This window comes from Miscanthus floridulus, chromosome 10, assembly GCF_019320115.1.
Source record: "Miscanthus floridulus cultivar M001 chromosome 10, ASM1932011v1, whole genome shotgun sequence".
Lineage (NCBI taxonomy): Eukaryota > Viridiplantae > Streptophyta > Magnoliopsida > Poales > Poaceae > Miscanthus > Miscanthus floridulus.
This window is the reverse complement of record NC_089589.1, coordinates 25,975,587-25,995,721: the sequence shown is the minus strand read 5'-3', so window position 1 is coordinate 25,995,721 and position 20,135 is coordinate 25,975,587. Positions and strand designations below refer to the sequence as shown.

Below are 20,135 nucleotides of genomic sequence, written 5' to 3'. Positions count from 1 at the left end.
GGGTGGTACGGGCCGCAACAGGGAGCACAACGTAAGTAGCATCCTCGCAAATTTCCCAGACGAGCCAATCAATCCCCTGGAGATGCGCAGACATGCGGATCTTCCAATAAGGATAGTTGGACCCATCAAAGTGCGGTGGTTTGCCGGAACCACGCTCCATGTCGCCTTCGTGGATCACGGACTGATTAAGGTGGAATGATCCTTAACCGGCTCTGATACCAATTGAAGGACCGGAAACGGCGACTAGAGGGGGGGGGGTGAATGGGAGCCTCAAATTTCTTTCGAAATCTTCGACCACTGTCCCAACATCAATCCCCAAAAAGCATACACGAAGACTTGATGACCACGACCCTAGAGAAGGGTGGATGCTCCCTCAGAACACAGTGGGTCACCACAGAGCAAACGGCACACAGATCGAAGCCCAAACGAGCCAACTCCCAAAATAAAACAGCACTGCTCTTGCAAATATCGGACACGTCCGGTATTATATCGGACACGTCCGGTATTTTCAGCAGCAAGCTGACCAAAAGAGAAAAATCCAAAACCCCATCAAATGGTGTCCTAAAATCATGAAATTTTAACCATAGCTCTTTAGACACCAAGGGAAGGTCTCCACCAAATTTCAGCTCAAAATTCCAAAGTGAGAAATATCGGACACGTCCTAGATCATATCGGACACGTCCGGTATGAACGAGCAGTTTCTCGGGAAAAATCAAATCAAGCCATAACTTGATCAAATCAACTCCAAATGACTTGAAACTTTGCACAAGGGTTCACAAGCGAGTAGAAAGGCAACCTCTAAAGGATCATGGCCTGAAACAAACTCTAACTCCGTGAATCGAAGGAATTGAAGAATCCCCCCAAAAAATAGGTCAAGAACTTAAATTGCTCGGATCTGCGATCTCATGAGGAATTAGTGGATTTCCTTCGGTGGAAAGCTTCTACTCATGTCATTGATCGATCCAAGGCAACAAGAACGAACCAAAACCATCCCAAAACAAAGAAACGAGAGGGGAAACAAGAGGGGACAAAAGGAGCTCGTGAAGAACACCAAAATCACATCAAGAACACAACTAAATCATGAATCCCGGAGGGCATACGGTAGTTACGGCCACCGATTCCTTCAAAACCAAGTCACAATTTGAGTTGTGGACCTCTCTCATACATGGAAGCAAACTAGAGGAAGAAACCCTAAAGGAGAAAATGAAAACTGGAGGAGGTGAGGGAGATGGGGCTCCCTCATCCTATTTAACAGGGCTATTACACATTCCCAGTTTTGCCCCTGGATACAAATGAGTTGAACCGCTAAGCCCAAGGGCGTTGTTGTCCAACCCGGTGTAATCTTGATCCGACGGCCACCGCGCCTTCTCATCGGTAGCTTCGCCTCAACGCGAACTCCCCGATGCCGCCACGTGCCGTCCGTCCCTCCTCGGAACCTCCGCCCGGGTTTTGAGGCCCAAACCCGTAAACCGTCCATCCGATGGTTTTGAGGTCCAAACCATCAAACCGTCCGCGAGTAGCGTACTCCATACGCGTCCCCCGCCATCCGACGCGTGTCACCGCCGTCCTCGACCGGCCGGCCCGCCAAGTCCTCCTGAGCCTCGCTCGACTCACGCGCCCGCCGTCTTGACCCGGTCAACACCGTCACTCCATGTCTTCTTGCACTTGTCGATGTCCCAAGTGTCAGCCACCGCGGCTAGTCACCCAGCCTCTGGGTCCCTCGGTCCAAGTCTCACGTCCGTCCTTCACCGCTCCCGGTCTGTCGGCACGGCACGTCCTCCTTGACCTTCACCTCGCCGTCGACCACCGCATCCGAGCTCCACACCTGTACAACACAAGCCAAAAGACATGTCGCACACATAGCTTTCGCCATGGTAGGGTTAGTCACCACTCAACCTACTTCGTGGATCACATTAACAATCACTCATCACAAAACGAACACACAAGGGTACTTGTCAACCTTATGTTTGCACTGATTAAAGGAGAAAAGGAAGATGTTTTCTCCCAAATCCTTGCATTCAATCCCCTTCACCGGACACCATATCCACCCCACCGCTTGTTCAATGATCTCCGGCCTTGTCCACTTCTCCGAGAGCAACTTCCCCACAGCCTGCACTTGATCATCATCCTTCTTCTCTGCCGACTCAAGATTGATACATACGCTCTTCCTTTCCGCCCCGCAGATTCTCCAGCAACCCCTCAACACCGGCCATTGTGCTGCCCAGCCCGAACCGTCGCGAATACGACGTCCGGGCGGGGAAGCCTGACGAACACAGAGACACACTCAAAGCAAAGCCGCACTCAATCTCGGCGGGTGGATGCGATGGGAAACACGATTCTGATGAACAAACAAGATCAGGAAGCAACCGATCCTTCAGTAACCGTAGGGGATCGGATGGAAAACAGGACCAACCGCCACACCAACGCAGACGCAACTTCCTCGAGTCGCCTAGAGGCTATATAATTCGCTCAGAGATTTATTACGAAGCTAGCAGTGCAAGTGCAACGGCGATTGAATCATTGAACGGTGGTTGTGTGCGTGGCTGTGTGTGTGTGATCAGCTCGAGATGAATGTGAAAGGGAGGTTCTGAACTTTTGATAACGCTTGCCGTGTCGTCCTGTCGGTTAGTCAAGTCTTTGCCTGAAAGCAGGACAGTGGCGGGCGAGCGCTGTCAAGTCGTCGCGTGCGGCCTCTAGTCCATCGCGTGCAGACTGGGGTGCCGTGCCGCAAGGTTCGACGCCTACCAACGAGGAGTTAGCCTTGTTCACTTTGCAAATTTTTTTTTTTAACCTGATAAATAAGTACTATTTTCGTCTTATTTGACAAATATTGTCGCAATCGTGGACCAACTAGGCTCAAAAGATTCATCTCGTGATTTCCAACTAAACTGTATAATTAGTTATTTTTTTTACCTACATTTAATACTCCATGCAGCGGCTAAAAATTGATGTGATGGTGAGAGAGTAAAAAAAACTTAAAATTTGAATGGCATCTAAACAGGTCCTTAGTACGTCGGTTCTCCGGAGTGAAGTCTGGGCCAATCAAAGTTGGGAACAGTGTTCTACATAGCGGGTCCAATAGAGGTATATCGATTAAATTATACTCACTCCGGTCCATTTTATCTAGGACAAGTCAGAACGATACGGTCTCATAGATTACACTTTGATCATTCATTTGTTTTATATATATTATTTATGCTTATAAACTTATAATCATTGATAGTATATTTTCCTTACAAATCTAATCATATAAAGTTTGTATTATAATAGTAAAAATTATTAGCCTAATTATTAGTCAAATTTATTAAAGTTTGAATTTTGATATACGTGTGCGCCAGATAAAATGGACCGGAGGTAGTACATATGAGCAAATAGTTATATCTCGAGATAGCGGAGCCTATAGGGAGAGATTTACAAACCTTGATTGGGAAAAAGGATTTGGTGGCAACTTTGAGTTCGGAAAGAGGAATTGATGAGTTCAAAAAAAAAACTAGCTTGTGTTTTAGAAAAAAAGGGATCCATTAGGGTCGCTCTTCCGTAAATGTGGTGCTATATGTATAAGGCTTTCTGTCTTTTCTTTTATATATATATACCATCTTGGTTCCAAATTATAAATCGTCCTGTCTTAATTTTGCTATACACTTCATTATACGTGTGTTTTACAAGTCACATTAGCTTTGTCCTAAGTCGAACATTACTAACTTTGACCATTCATTTCAAAAAAATCCTTATTGTTTTCACAACATATGATTATAAATTATGAAAGTATTACTATTATTTCACAACATATGAATTATATATTATAAAGTATTTCTCATAGTGAATCTAAAATTTAAATCTTATGTCATAAACATATATATTATTTTTTTAAATCGATAGTCAAAAGTATAAATATTTGATTTAGGATAAAGCTAATATGATAAGCAAATAAAATCAGAGGAAGTATTTTATTATAATTTAAAAAGCTAAAATGGCCTTAATTTAGAACGGAAAGAGATAAAGTATATGGTATTATTTATTTAAAGGAAAGTATAGACTTTGTGAATGAAGATAATTAAAAAATAGTGGAAATGAAACAGTGTTTTTTTAGCAGAGTGGAAACGAACAGCTAGTGAGGCTGCAAAGCCACACGTCCTGGAAATGTACAAACCTCACGGCCCACACGCTACTATATCCAAGTGAGCCGAGCCTAACAGATTATTGTTGCTGCTGCTGCAGTGCTGCCAACCAGGTGTGATGGTGCTGCGCGGGGAATTTTCTTTTTAAATAATATTATTTTAATAATAACTAATAGCAAAACTAAGTGCTGTTATGGAAAAGTTGCAAGTATAGATGCTTTTTGGCTATATTAATGAATGGTCCATAGGGCACTAATCGGCATTTCGATTGATGATATTGTTATAAAAACATATGGACTCTATTCTAGAAGAAAAGAAGGAGCTAACCAGGATCTAGACTTTGTTAACAACTTCAATTTATAGGTGGAACAAGGGAGGAATCCTAATAACCAGGGTGGAGACTTTGTTACAACTTCAATTTATAGGTGGCGCGTGGTGCTGCAGTAAACAGAAGCATGCCTCCGTGTTTTCTCCTAATATAAATTAGTGAGCCAATGCGCACTAGTTTGGTTAAAAACTTAAAATATACGTGTGCACTATTTATATGACAACTTATTTTACATGTGTACGGAAACAGGTAAATGATAAATCAGATTACTATTTATCTGGCACAATCTCATAGTTTTTCAAAGTTCTGAATAATGTTTATTCTAACGCGAAGAACAGCTATATCTTCACGTACGGATAAATACTCCAATTATACACCAAATAAAGCCAGTGAAACGCTGGTTCTATATATATAAAGTTACTATAGGCGACCTGCTGGTGAGTGATACATTATAGATGGATAACCACTGGCACTAAATCAATCATACTCAATAAGCACATCTAGCGTGGTAGGGTGGCAGATTCCATGAACTCTTCCTCTAAACTATAACATCGCTGGTTGTGTTCCAGTGGTAAATTGGCTCCCTGACCTGGTTCTGTGGCAAATGCTTGGCAAGTAGCTTTAGCTCTTCGAGTTAGCAATATTGTTTCATTTTGCTGCTCATTTTCTGGGCTGCTTTGGCAAGTGCTCACCTGCTTCTTTCGTAAAATCTGTAATTCCATCTCCACTTGCTTCATTGTAGGCCTTTCTTCACCACGTAATCTTAAGCACATCTCCGCAATGGAGGCGATGCTGCTGATCTCCTCCTTGGTTGCTTCCTGGGCAACTTGAGGATCAACTATATCAGTGATTCCTCCTCTTTCAATGCCTCAAGAAAGTAGTTTGACAAGTTCTGACCAAGCCTGAGTTACTTGTGAAATAGGCTTCTTTCTAACAAGCAGCTCTAGAAGTACCCACCCCAAAACTATACACATCACTCTTCGCATTTAGTTGCCTCGTATAGAAATACTCCGGATCTAAGTAACCAAATGTACCTGTACATTCGTAACAATGTGTGTTTGATCAACTGGAACCAATCTTGAAGCGCCAAAGTCTGAAACTTTTGCTGTGTAGTTACCATCCAAGAGTATATTAGAGGGACTTCACATCACGATGGAAGACTGATATTGAAGCTGCTGAGTGGAGATATGATAAGCTCCTGCAGCTTCCGTGGCGATTCTTATGTAATCATTCCAAGACAAAGAAACATCATTTCGTGATTCATCATGGAGAACTTGAGTCAATGATCCATTGGAAAATAATCATATACTAGCAATGGAACCTCAGATTCGAGACAACATCCAAATAGCTTCACGATGTTTCTGTGATTTATTTCAGAAAGTATTGCAACTTCATTGATGAATTGCTTGATCTCGCTGTACTCAATGACTAGAGACTTCTTTATTGCAACAACACGTTGGTCAGATAAAATGCCTTTATAGACCATCCCATGGCCACCATGTCCAATGATACGTGTGGGATCAAAGTTATTTGTTGCCTTTTCTAGCTCTTCAAGAGAGAAAATATTTGTTTTTGTCAGGCGACGTCAACTGTTCTAAAGAAGACCTTGGTTCTTCTGGAAATAAGTCCTCCGTAGTTGCTTTGAATGTTTCTTCTCCATCTACGGAGAAGAAATAATGCAAGGACGGCCAGGAGTACGATGCTGAAGCCTCCCGAAAGTCCGATAATAATACCTATATAGACACGAACATAACCTCCTTATATATATTGTACCTTATTTTGCAATAGAAATATTATTAGCAATAACAATAATAAATATGAGCAGCAAATGATGTTGTTATTTAGTAACAACAGTAACGATACCTATGAGCAGAACCTGCTGCTTTGTTCTAGTACACTGGTTATTTGCCTGATCATATATCGTCTTTCGGAGGGCATTCAATGCACTTGAAACTTCCTTCTATATTACTGCACAGTCTGGCCCTTACAAATGTCTTGCTGAAGGCCACTCATCAATATCTGCAAACCAGATCGAAGATGTGACAACGCAGAGAGAGTTTCGAAGTGAGTGATAAAAGGAGGAGATGTCGTACCTTGACAACCACTCCGAATGTACGGATTCCCTTGGAAGCCATCTGTGCATTTGCAGCGGTATCCAAAATAATAGCCGTCAGATGTGTTCACACTCTCCACACACCTGCTGTTGATACTCACACAAGCATACCCAGATGTATTCTGTTTAGCTTTAGCACAGCTTAGATTAGCAATAACCCATTGCATAGAGCTGCTTGTCAAACCATAACCATAAAAAATATTAAAACCGGGCGCATTCATTATTTCTTCAGTGTAGGTAAGTATCCCTTCGTTAATTTGGAGACTGATGTCATCATCCCGATGAGGTGCCAACTGGAGGACAGCTGATGATGTCGCATTTTGCAGAAGAGGCGAAAATTTTTCCATAGCGAAGCAACCATCTTCTAAGCCAAATGGGAAATGGCACATCGATGTTTCCACAGTGACGGGTACAGTTAGCTCTGTTTCCTTTTGGATTATACCCTAGTTTCAGTAAGAAACATGTTAACCATGCATTCAAGTTCCAAACGAAAAAGGTAACTGTGCATAAATCGACTTGTCATTTTGTATGCTACACTTTTTCATGGTAATAAACAAATAAATAAGTAAAACATTTGTTTCACTCAATCAGTTGCCAAAATATAAAGTGACATTACAATTGTATACATCTAAGAAATACCAACAATATGAGTAAATACACATTTCTACACTTAAAATTACTTATTAAGTGAACTTTAAATTTTTTCATAATGATAGAGGTGGTTAATTTGATACAAATTTATGGACTTATTTGAAATATCTTACATAATGGCATAGGTGGACAATTTAGATTCAAATTAGGGGGGTTATTGTGAGTTATCTTTTATAATGACAATGGTGGGTAATTTGAATAAAAATTTAGGGGGTACTTTATGGATTTTTTTCATAATGGTAGTGGTGGGAATCTTTTATAAAACAAATAGATCCAATGGTTATTATTGATAATGGTGATTAGGATATACAAATAAAATGTCTAAAGTTTCTATTTCTGTGATAATTTCTAAGATTTTTTTTCCCAGTGCATCGGGTGAGAATGAACATGGAGGCCTAGATATTTGCTAAGCATGGCTGAGGCTACAACAATTATGTTAGAAGCAGCAGGAGAGTAGATATGAAATGGTACCAATATGATTTCAAAAAAAAAAAATGGTACCAATATGTCGTCGGTGCAACCGTCAATAATGTAGGCGTTGCCTGTGAAGCCTGGTTCGCATTCGCAGGTGTAGCCAAAGCCAAATGTTGTGTCGTCGTTGCAATGACTGGTTGCTGATATACAAGCATACTCTGTCCGGTTCTTCTCGGCGGAAGCACAGTTGGGTTGGTCGACGATGTTCCAAAAGAGCAGGGTGGAATTACTGGTAACAACGGTGATTCTATCCCGCAATAGAGAGTTCCGGTTAGAAGATCTGGAGGCCGCCGATGCTACTGCTTTTCCGGTGGACGAAACTGAGCTGAATAGATATCTGGAAACGTCTTGCACCAAAACAGAGCAGCATCCCATGCCGCTGCAGTTGTAGCTAGCCGCCACCCTCCGTGATTATTTCTTCGCTGCCGGGGCACCAAGTTGAGCAACCAAACACAGGCCTGCTGGTCATCTGATCGATCCAGTACACATCCAGGTCGCAGCCTGTCACACTGAATGTTGCAGAGGTGTCAATGAGAAGGACCTCCCAGGGGTTTCCAGGGACATGTTGTAAACGCGTACACCGGAGTTCATGGGATGGCACGCCAGATGGAGGACCAGACGACGTCCTGATACCAGCCGGCGATGTTAACTTCGATGCTCTCGACCACCTCGGTGATGCCATCTCGCAAGAAGAGCTTCGGGGACCGACTGGCGTCGTCGTCGCAGATCAAGCTGAAATCGGGCCCCCGGGAGCAATTCGCTCCGACGCCGAATGGGTAGGCGAAGGTCAGATTGCCGCAGCTCGTCGGGCAGCCGTCCAACGACGTCCTGTTTCCTCCGGCCATGATGCTTCCGGAGGCTGCTAGCACGGTGGTCGACGACGTCTCTACTGGAGACCAAACAATCACCAGAGAGAATAATAGTGCCGCACAAAGCATCATTGGCAAGGTTATCTTGATAGTCTAAGCTCTCACCCTCGCCAAACTTGATCTCGCTCAGTTTTTTTTTTTGTGTGTGTGTGTGTGTGTGTGTGTGTGTGTGTGTGTGTGAACCTAGCAGTAGTGCAAGTGCATGGCGGAATGAGACCATGGCAAAAATGAAGTCCACATAATGCTTGCCCGTCCGTCACTTCCGAGCTTTGCCACCAGCTGCAATTTTGGACGTCCTTGCAAGCTGCATATGCCCTGGTCAAGGTCAAAACTTTATTCACACGTATATATGTGGAAAAAAAAATAAACGGCTAGGAGACCCTGCCGACATGCCGGCTAGGAGTCTTCCTTACTGCCGCCTTGCCTAAAAAAACACTGAATTTCTTTTTTTAATACACTACTAAAAAGAATTTTAAAGACAACCCGTGGATATAACACTTGCTTATAAAAAATAAACCTTTGGGAGACCCAAAGGTTCATGCTGCGTACCAGACTAGAGTCACGAGGTGTTGTGAGCAAGCGAAAAACCATGGATGCGCAGATCTAGACTATTGTGCCCTCAAACATGACAGGAATAGTAGTAGCTAGACTAGAGATATCTTGTAATATGGAGAGTGACCTATTTGGCTCCCAATAAATATGATGCTTTAACAGTCATAAAAATGGAGGAATACAACACTAGCCTTTAAATTAAATCTTTTTACTTCAAGTTATCATAGTTTTCTCCTAACGAGGGTTTGAGAAGGAACCGATATTCTCGATAGTTGGCATTGTCCGCGGTTCGTACTTTTCAATCAACAACGATGGCAAGAAAAAACAACATCAAGGACACCTCCGGGTGACCCACAACACTCAAAATAATAACACCCAGAGTGATCCTTCAAATATGCAACCATTTTGCTAGCTACTGCACCAAACCCAAAGCAATGACCCAACCACACATGTCCCACCCATCAGGCCCCTTTGAGGAGTTCACCTTTAAGCGACAACCACCAGCCGCTAACAACACGGTGCAACCTTAGACTAGGCAACATGAGGCATTCAAACGACACTCTTCAGACACAACGTGATAAAGGAGTTATCATTCGATGAAGAGACACAGTTAGGAAGCTTGTATGATCAACTATGCGAGAAGAGAAGAAGGGTTGATCAATTACACATTCCAAGAATGCCGATACATTTAGACACAAACCACTTGAGCAACGGGGTGCAAAATGGTCTAGATGGTCTTCGAAGCATCGGAGGGTCATGAGCCCTTCATGAAGTTGCTTCACCTCAACTCGATGACCCCATGTGCCTCCCCGAGTCCTCCCCTGGGTTTTGAGGCCCAAAATCAAAAAACCACTCTTCCCTTATTTTTTTAGGCGGAGAACAACCAAACCCTCCTAGGCCCATGTGGTTGTATGCAACCCTCTGATGTGGACGTGTGTCCTTCATGTCCTTGGCCCGGCGGTCCACCAAGTGCTTGTGATGTGTTGCCTTGACTTTGTCGAACCCGAACCTTGACAACTTTTGTCAATGTTGTCTTCATCACCATCTCCATGTTTGCTGTTGCTCTTCGTCGTGTCATGTGCTAGCCAAACTTGGTCCATCCTCCAGACCCTTGGTCACTTGATGCAAGTATTCGTGTTTACTCTCCACCGTCCGTGGTCCATCAACCCGAACTCCTCGCTTGACCTTCTCCATTGTTGTCGACCACCTTAATGCACTTAACCTTGCACATTCACAAGCCAAGAGATATGTTGCAACAATACATACGAACTCGACATCTTAGTTGGAATCACGCTAGAATCACTCACCAAAGCTCGATCATCTCACCTTGACAATAACTTAGTCATCCTTGACATGACAAATATCCACCATATCATCTCATAAGCTGAATTGTTCAATTAATTGAGCTCTAGGTGCAGACTAAGATTAGCATGCAACACCACCGCATCTTCCTTTTGTAACTTACGTGAACCTCGAACCTTCACTACGGGATACAGTAGTTTTGCCGAGTGCCAGGGGCACTCGGCAAAGGCCCAAAAACACTCGGCAACTGTTTTGCCAAGTGTAACACTCGGCATACAACACACGACATCTGTGTGTCGGCAAACAGCTATTTGCCGAGTGTTTTTTTATCGCGCACTCGGCAAATGGTTTGCTGAGTGTCAAATTTGACACGATCCCACACGTATCATTGGACATGGTGGCCACGGGATGGTCTATAAAGGCATTTATCTGACGAGAAATTGGCTATTATAGGACTCAAAAAACGTTGGGTTTCTCTATAATAAGACTCCTAACGTTGTTCTCCGAAATAGGACTCCAAACATTACAATAAGCTCTAATACATTTTGGGCCATTTTAATCTCTTTTAACATCTAAATACATGTATTTGTTCCCAACGTGACCGTTTTAATTCCCTCATGTTTTGAAGGCGATTGTTTTGTCGTTTTGAAAAAAAAAGTCGCTGCTTGCTTCCGACGGCCCTTGGCCTGGCTGGGCGCTGCCTTGGCTGGCTGGCCATGGCCTTTGCTGGCTGGCCGCAGCCTTGGCTGGATCTGGCCGTGGCTGGCTGGCTGTGGCCATGGCTGGCTGGCCAAAACGCCTTGGCTTGCTGGCCGTGGCAAGCATGTACAGTTACAAGTAATATATGTACAGTTCCAAGTAATATATAACAAGTTCCAAGTAATATATAACAAGAATTGATTCATACACAATTACAAGTAAATATAACGCAAGAATTTAGCAACGAGTTATCTTATAAAACCATATTTGTAGCATAACAAGTTCATCTCAGAACCATAATGTAGTTTCAAACGAAATCAATGTCATATGAAATAAATCATGAGGTTACATCTCATCACAAACTAAAATGCTCCCATCATCAAATGTTTAGCTTCTCCCTTTTGGAGTCATCACAACTAAAATGCTCCATCATCAAATGTCAGTTTGTGAAGATGTGCCCTCTCCAAGTACATCGCTAGTTTGTGAAGATGTGCCCTCTCCAAGTATCATCAAATGTCATTTGTGAAGATGTGTAGCAAGCTAGCGATGTTACTTGGAGAGGGCCATCTTCACAAACTGACTTTGATGATGGAGCATTTTAGTTGTGATGACTCCAAAAAGGAGAAAGCTAAACATTTGATGATGGGCATTTTAGTTGTGATGAGATGTAACCTCATGATTTATTTCATATGACATTGATTTCGTTTGAAACTACATTATGGTCTTCTGAGATGAACTTGTTTATGCTACAAATATGGTTTTATAAGATGAACTCGTTGCTAAATTCTTGCCGTTATATATTACTTGTAATTGTGTATGAATCAATTCTTGTTATATTACTTGGAACCTTGTTATATATACTGGAAGTGTACATATATTACTTGTAACTGTACATGGCTTGCCACGCCAGCAAGCCAAGGCAGTTTTGGCCAGCCAGCCAGCCAGCCAAGGCACACCTGCGGCCAGCCAGCAAAGGCCATGGCCAGCCAGCCAAGGCAGCGCCCAGCCAATTAAGGCCAAGGTCGTCGGAAGCAAGCAGCGACTTTTTTTTTTCAAAACGACAAAACAATCACCTTCAAAACACTAAAGGGTAAACGGTCACTTGGGAACAAATACATGTATTTAGATGTTAAAAGGATTAAAATGGCCCAAATGTTATTAGAGCTTATTGTAATTGTTGGAGTCCTATTCAGAGAAACAAACGTTAGAAATCTTATTATAGAGAAACCCAACGTTTGGAGTCCTGTAATAGCCAATTTCTCTTATCTGACCAACATGTTGTTGCAATAAAGAAGTCTCTAGTCATTGAGTACAGGCGATCAAGCAATTCAATGAGTTGCAATACTTTCTGAAATAAATCACAGAAACATCGTGAAGCTCTTTGGATGTTGTCTCGATCTGAGGTTCCATTGCTAGTATATGATTATATTTCCAATGGATCATTGACTCAAGTTCTCCATGATGAATCGCGAAATGATGTTTCTTTGTCTTGGAATGATTACATAAGAATCGCCACGGAAGCTGCAGGAGCTTTATCATATCTCCACTCAGCAGCTTCAATATCAGTCTTCCATCGTGATGTGAAGTCCTCTAATATACTCTTGGATGGGAACTACACAGCAAAAGTTTCAGACTTTGGCGCTTCCAGATTGGTTCCAGTTGATCAAACACACATTGTTACGAATGTACAAGGTACATTTGGTTACTTAGATCCAGAGTATTTCTATACGAGGCAACTACAATGCGAAGAGTGATGTGTATAGTTTTGTCTTCTCGAGCTGCTTGTTAGAAAGAAGCCTATTTTCACAATAACTCAGGCTTGGTTCAGAACTTGTCAAACTACTTTCTTGAGGCATTGAAAGAGAGAGGAATCACTGATATAGTTGATCCTCAAGTTGCCCAGGAAGCAACCAAGGAGGAGATCAGCAGCATCGCCTCCATTGCGGAGATGTGCTTAAGATTACGTGGTGAAGAAAGGCCTACAATGAAGCAAGTGGAGATGCAATTACAGATTTTACGATAGAAACAGGTGAGCACTTGGCAAAGCAGCCCGGAAAATGAGCAGCAAAATGAAACAATATTGCTAACTCGAAGAGCTAAAGCTACTTGCCAAGCATTTGCCATAGAACCAGGTCAGGGAGCCAATTTATCACTGGAACACAACCAGCGATGTTATAGTTTAGAGGAAGAGTTCATGGAATCTGCCACCCTACCACACGCTAGATGTGCTTATTGAGTATGATTGATTTAGTGCCAGTGGTTATCCATCTATAATGTATCACTCACCAGCAGGTCGCCTATAGTAACTTTATATATAGAACCAGCGTTTCACTGGCTTTATTTGGTGTATAATAGGAATATTTATCCGTACGTGATGATATAGCTGTTCTTTCGCCTTAGAATAACATTATTCAGAACTTTGAAAAACTATGAGATTGTGCCAGATAAATAGTAATCTGATTTATCATTTACCTGTGTTCCGTACACATGTAAAATAAGTTATCATATAAATAGTGCACAAGTATATTTTAAGTTTTTACACAAACTAGTGCGCATTGGCTGACTAATTTATATTAGGAGAAAACACCCGGAGGCATGCTTCTGTTTACTACAGCACCACGCGCCACCTATAAATTGAAGTTGTTAACAAAGTCTCCATCCTGGTTATTAGGATTCCTCCCTTGTTCACCTGTAAATTGAAGTTGTTAACAAAGTCTCGATCCTGGTTAGCTCCTTCTTTTCTTCTAAAATAGAGTCCGTATGTTTATAACAATATCATCAATCGAAATGCCGATTAGTGCCCTGTGGACCATTCATCAATATAGCCAAAAAGCATCTATACTTTGCAACTTTTCCATAACAACACTTAGTTTTGCTATTAGTTATTATTAAAATAATATTATTTAAAAAGAAAATTCCCCGCGCAGCACCATCACACCTGGTTGGCAGCACTGCAGCAGCAACCAATAATCTGTTAGGCTCGGCTCACTTGGATATTAGCGTGTGGGCCGTGAGGTTTGTACATTTCCAGGACGTGTGGCTTGCAGCCTCACTAGCTGTTCGTTTCCACTTTGCTAAAAAAAAGACTGTTCATTTCCACCACATCCCAGCAACCAATAATGAAGTGTAAAACCTACCTGCATTGGATGTAAATCACATTGCAAAGACTAATTGGCCGCAGGTCCTTTAGTTTATCAGGGTTCTGTACCTTTGGAATTAGAACCACTACTGTTTCATTCCATCTCTCTGGTATATCTCCACCCATCCATTCAAAAAACCCAGGACCTCTCGAGTAACGTCAACACCCACCACATCCCAGTATTTTTTATAAAATAGCGATGGCATACCATCCACCCCTGGGGCCTTGAGATCGCCAATCATATCGAGGCCTTGCTTGACTTCCTCCTCTGTGAACGGTGCAAGAAGAATATTGTTCATATCTGTTTAACTTTCATCGGAACATGCTGTAACAATTCGTCAAATCGTCCACCTGCATTGGATGTAAAGAGGTTCTTATAAAGTTAGAAATCATGCTCGTGATCTCCCCCTCTTGCTTTGCTCCACCACATCACCATTTTCCTTCACCAGACGACTGATGCGGCTCCGTCGTTTTCTCTCTGTTGCAAACTGGTGAAAAAAACGTGTGTTCCGGTCACCACCTTGCAACCAGTGAACCTTAGCTCTTTGTTTCCAATATAGATTTTTTTGGTCTTCCAACGTTCCAGCTTGTATCTTAGCAGCTCCTCCTTTGCTACATTATGGTTATTTATTCCCCTCCGCCTAGGCGCCTACACTCCTCTAAAGATTTTCTCGCCTTCTTGATACATTTCTCACGGTCACCAAGGATATTTCGGCTCCAGTCACCTAAATCTGTCACTACCCCTTGGAGCGCATCCTCCACCTTCCTTCCTCTCCCATCCACCGTTCTACGCCAAGCATTTTCAACTACAGCCGCACAGTCCTCCTCTTCTGTCCAGCCTGCTTCAAACCGGAACGTTTTTGGTGGTCCTTGGAGGGCCAAGAACTCTCTCCCGATGCTCCGTCTCCACGATCACCGGCCTATGGTCAGAGTGCCTCGGCTCGCCATTGATCACTTTATGCAGCAGAAAACGGATCCTCCACTCTTCATTTGCCAGAACACGGTCCAGTCTCTCACGAATATAAAGTGAACTCGTATGGCTATTGTTGCGCCAAGTGAACGCATCCCCAACATAGTCCAAATCTGTAAGATCACAAACCTCCGGTGCTTCTTTTGAACTTGTCCATACACCGTTGGGACCTTGGAACACACCCCCTCCTTCTCACAACTCAGGAGAATTTCATTAAAATCCCCTAAGCACAACCACCGTCTCCGCCTAGCAGTGTTTAGGACACGACAAATCCTTCCGCTCCGTACTAGGCTCACCATAGAAACCCGTCAAGCGCCACGTGGAACCATCCGATCCACTTCTTTCACGTCTGCATCAATGTACCGATTAGAGATCATCGGCACATGCACATCAACCTCCTTCCTCCAAAATATTGCAAGGCCACCATTTCTCCCAACACAATCCTTCGCCACCATATTTGTCAATCCCAGCTTCCACCTCAAGCCTTTGATTCTGTTCTCAACCATTTTAGTTTCGGAAAGGAACAGAATATCAGGGTCCTCCTTCTGAAGATTCAGAAGGTTTTGAACTGCCGCGCCGTTCCCCAACCCGCGACAGTTCCATGCGATAATCTTCATTTTGACTCGCGGAGCTGGTCCACCAGCCCTGCGTCATTAGAGAGCTCACGTCTCTCCACCTCACCAACAGATCCCTTCCTAGCCTTCTTATTTCCTGTCTCCATCTCAACACCATCCCTTCCCCCCCCCCCCCCCCACCCCCAAAAAAATCCCTGTACTTTGTTGCGCATCCTTCTTTCTATTATCCCGAGGTTTCCTCTTGAATTTTCTAGGAGACTTATTCTTCTCATCATCGCCCCCATCTACAGATAGAGAAATTTGCATGGGCTGCAAGGCACTATTCACGACTCCTTTACCTTCACTACCAACGCCTACTCCCACCATTTTCACCTGGTCCTCGCCAAGAGACCCCGCCGAGCTCTTATTTGCCCCCTGAATCAGAATCCTAGTCTCCTTCGGCGCATTAAGCTCCAGCGATAAAAAAGTTTCCTTCCAATCTCCTCCACTCCCCTCCTTACCCACAGCATTCCTTACCTCCTTCCTCCAACAAAACATCACTCCTAGATGTCCCCTCACCACTTCGACTTCCAGACCCTCCCACAAACCGTGAGCCAAAGCCACCCCTTCTTCGTGAAGAAAAACTCGGTGATTCCTGGCCTGGAAACCCATCATATCCTGCTCTTCTGCGTGGCGGTATATACCGGAGGTCCTTGCTAAAAGGCAATGGATCATTCACTCCAATTTTCTTGGAACATAGCTTATCAGTATGCCCAATAATCCCGCAAATGTAGCAGAAATCTGGTAGAAATTCATAAGTAATAGGACACCACCGATCACCTTGCCCTCACCCAGATTCACTGTTGTGCCGCGCATCAAAGGTTTGCGAATATCCAGTCGCACTTTCAGATTGCAGAAATCTGCCTGCCGCTAAATCATCATTGACAAAATCCACCTCCATGAATTTCCCAATCTCGTTTCCAATCACCATCGCCACTGCCTTGTTCATCATACCCATGGGTAAACGCGAAATACGCAGCCCGATAGGGATGAAAGAAAAATCGATTTCGTCCAAAGACTTGGATCCATCAAAATCAGCAACCACCAAAAGCTCTTTTGAAATCATCCAGGGGCCTCCATTCAACGCCTTGCACTTACCCGATGCCTGATTGAGGACCGGAAACGGCGACCAGAGGGGGTGAATGGGAGCCTCAATAATGGGAGCCTCAAATTTCTTTCGAAATCTTCGACCACTGTCCCAACATCAATCCCCAAAAAGCATACACGAAAGACTTGATGACCACGACCCTAGAGAAGGGTGGATGCTCCCTCAGAACACAGCGGGTCACCACAGAGCAAACGGAACACAGATCGAAGCCCAAACGAGCAAACTCCCAAAAAAAACAGCACTGCTCCTGCAAATATCGGACACGTCCGGTATTTATCGGACACGTCCGGTATTTATCTCGGACACGTCCGGTATTTTCAGCAGCAAGCTGACCAAAAGAGAAAAATCCAAAACCCCGTCAAATGGTGTCCAAAAATCATGAAATTTTAACCATAGCTCTTTAGACACCAAGGGAAGGTCTCCACCAAATTTCAGCTCAAAACTCCAAAGTGAGAAATATCGGACACGTCCTAGATCATATCGGACACGTCCGGTATGAACGAGCAGTTTCTCGGAAAAATCAAATCAAGCCATAACTTGATCAAATCAACTCCAAATGACTTGAAACTTTGCACAAGGGTTCACAAGCGAGTAGAAAGGCAACCTCTAAAGGATCATGGCCCGAAAAACTCTAACTCCGTGAATCGAAGGAATTGAAGAATCCCCAAAAAATAGGTCAAGAACTTAAATTGCCGGATCTGCGATCTCGTGAGGAATTAGTGGATTTCCTTCGGTGGAAAGCTTCTACTCATGTCATTGATCGATCCAAGGCAACAAGAACGAACCAAAACCATCCCAAAACGAAGAAACGAGAGGGGAAACAAGGGGACAAAAGGAGCTCGTGAAGAACACCAAAATCACATCAAGAACACAACTAAATCATGAATCCCGGAGGGCATACGGTGGTTACGGCCACCGATTCCTTCAAAACCAAGTCACAATTTGAGTTGTGGACCTCTCTCATACATGGAAGCAAACTAGAGGAAGAAACCCTAAAGGAGAAAATGAAAACTGGAGGAGGTGAGGGAGATGGGGGCTCCCTCATCCTATTTAACAGGGCTATTACACATTCCCAGTTTTGCCCCTGGATACAAATGAGTTGAACCGCTAAGCCCAAGGGCGTTGTTGTCCAACCCGGTGTAATCTTGATCCGACGGCCACCGCGCCTTCTCATCGGTAGCTTCGCCTCGACGCGAACTCCCCGATGCCGCCACGTGCCGTCCGTCCCTCCTCGGAACCTCCGCCCGGGTTTTGAGGCCCAAACCCGTAAACCGTCCATCCGATGGTTTTGAGGTCCAAACCATCAAACCGTCCGCGAGTAGCGTACTCCATACGCGTCCCCTCCGCCATCCGACGCGTGTCACCGCCGTCCTCGACCGGCCGGCCCGCCAAGTCCTCCTGAGCCTCGCTCGACTCACGCGTCCGCCGTCTTGACCCGGTCAACACCGTCACTCCATGTCTTCTTGCACTTGTCGATGTCCCAAGTGTCAGCCACCGCGGCTAGTCACCCGGCCTCTGGGTCCCTCGGTCCAAGCCTCACGTCCTCCTTCACCGCTCCCGGTCTGTCGGCACGGCACGTCCTCCTTGACCTTCACCCCTCGCCGTCGACCACCGCATCCGAGCTCCACACCTGCACAACACAAGCCAAAAGACATGTCGCACACATAGCTTTCGCCATGGTAGGGTTAGTCACCACTCAACCTACTTCGTGGATCACATTGACAATCACTCATCACAAAACGAACACACAAGGGTACTTGTCAACCTTGTGTTCGCAATCTCCCCCTTGATGAGTGCATTGTCAACACCAATACACGAACAGCTTGAGCAAAAGAAAAAGAAGAAGAAGAGAAAAGAAAGAACTCACCCAAATGACCAAAAGCCAAAGAAAAGCCAAGAACCGGGTCATTTGAAAATGAGCAAAACTTGGTCCCCAAAGACATGGGCAACGGCTCGACGCAACCAAGTAAAACAAAGCTAGCCCTCAAGAAGAGGCAACGGGCTCAACACCACTAGCAAAGCTCGAAAAACCAAAAACTGCTAGACCCTCCAGAAGAGGCAAAGGCTCAACACATCTAGCAAAACACCTCAAATGCAACTCCCCCTGAACAAGTGCAATCTCTCTCAAATGAATGCATATCTCTCAACTTTAGGTGAAATTGGAAGTTTGAATTTCTTCCCCTTGTGTCATTGTGAGTGTGGAAACTTCACTTCTCCCCCTTGTTGACACATGCACTTATCAAGCTAGAGCCCAAAGATTGCATCTCCCCCTCAAATCATGCTATGAATGCAGAAATGCACGAATGCAGAAGCTTCAAGATTATAGTAAGTAGATTGAAAAGAGGCTCTAGTTGATGCTGTCATGTATATATAGCAACACATACAAGTGCTAGCAAATGCTCAAGGTGACCAAATTGAGACGAAATATGGCATTTAAGCAAGTTTTGATCAAGTTTGAGCAATTGTAAAAGAGGGTTCACCACCAAAGGAGCACATAGCAAAAATAGACAGGAGATCGACCTTGTGCTACACATGTATGCAAAGTGAACTACCCCAAACAAAGTTCACACATCATGTCATGAGACAAACTTGTGGTTTGATCAAATTTTAGACACCAATTGAAATTTATCGGAGTTATGCAGCTTATTACCAAAGTTTGTCAGACAAGTGTGTGCGGGAGGTTATCTGTGCCATCAAAACCTGACTTAGCGACCATGTCAAGCCTATGCCAAAGGCAATCAGAAGCTTAAGACAATGATCTCGGTATCCATTACAGAGCTCAAGTTCACCAATAAGTGCAATTTGGAGCTGTCTCGATACTCTGACATAGGATAGTACAGACCCATCCCGATCTTTTCAAATCACTTAGTTTGATTTTCAAGTTTTAGCACAAATTCAAGTTTCTCAAGCAAGTGTGTAACTCAAGTATGAGCCGTAGCAACTAAGCATATATGAAGCAAGAAAAAGATCTCGACACATTCTACACATGCTAGTGCCACAAGTAGTGGTGAACACATTTCATGTTTCAACAAGTTTTAATCAAGTTCACAGTTTGGAAAACAAGCTTAGCTCATAACATGCATCAATTGATCAAAGGAGCCTAAGCCAAAAGCACATCATGTATATCCATAACATCCCCAACAAGAGCATAGTGTCAATCTAGCTACTATAAGGATGAAGCTCAGGATGCAATATGAT

At 43.8% G+C, this 20,135-nt stretch overlaps 1 pseudogene; it reads right to left on the bottom strand.

Moving 5' to 3' along the window:
* Nucleotides 1-4,927: 4,927 nt before the first annotated feature.
* Nucleotides 4,928-8,652, bottom strand: LOC136485650 (wall-associated receptor kinase-like 1; annotated as a pseudogene).
* Between the last annotated feature and the right edge of the window lie 11,483 nt (nucleotides 8,653-20,135).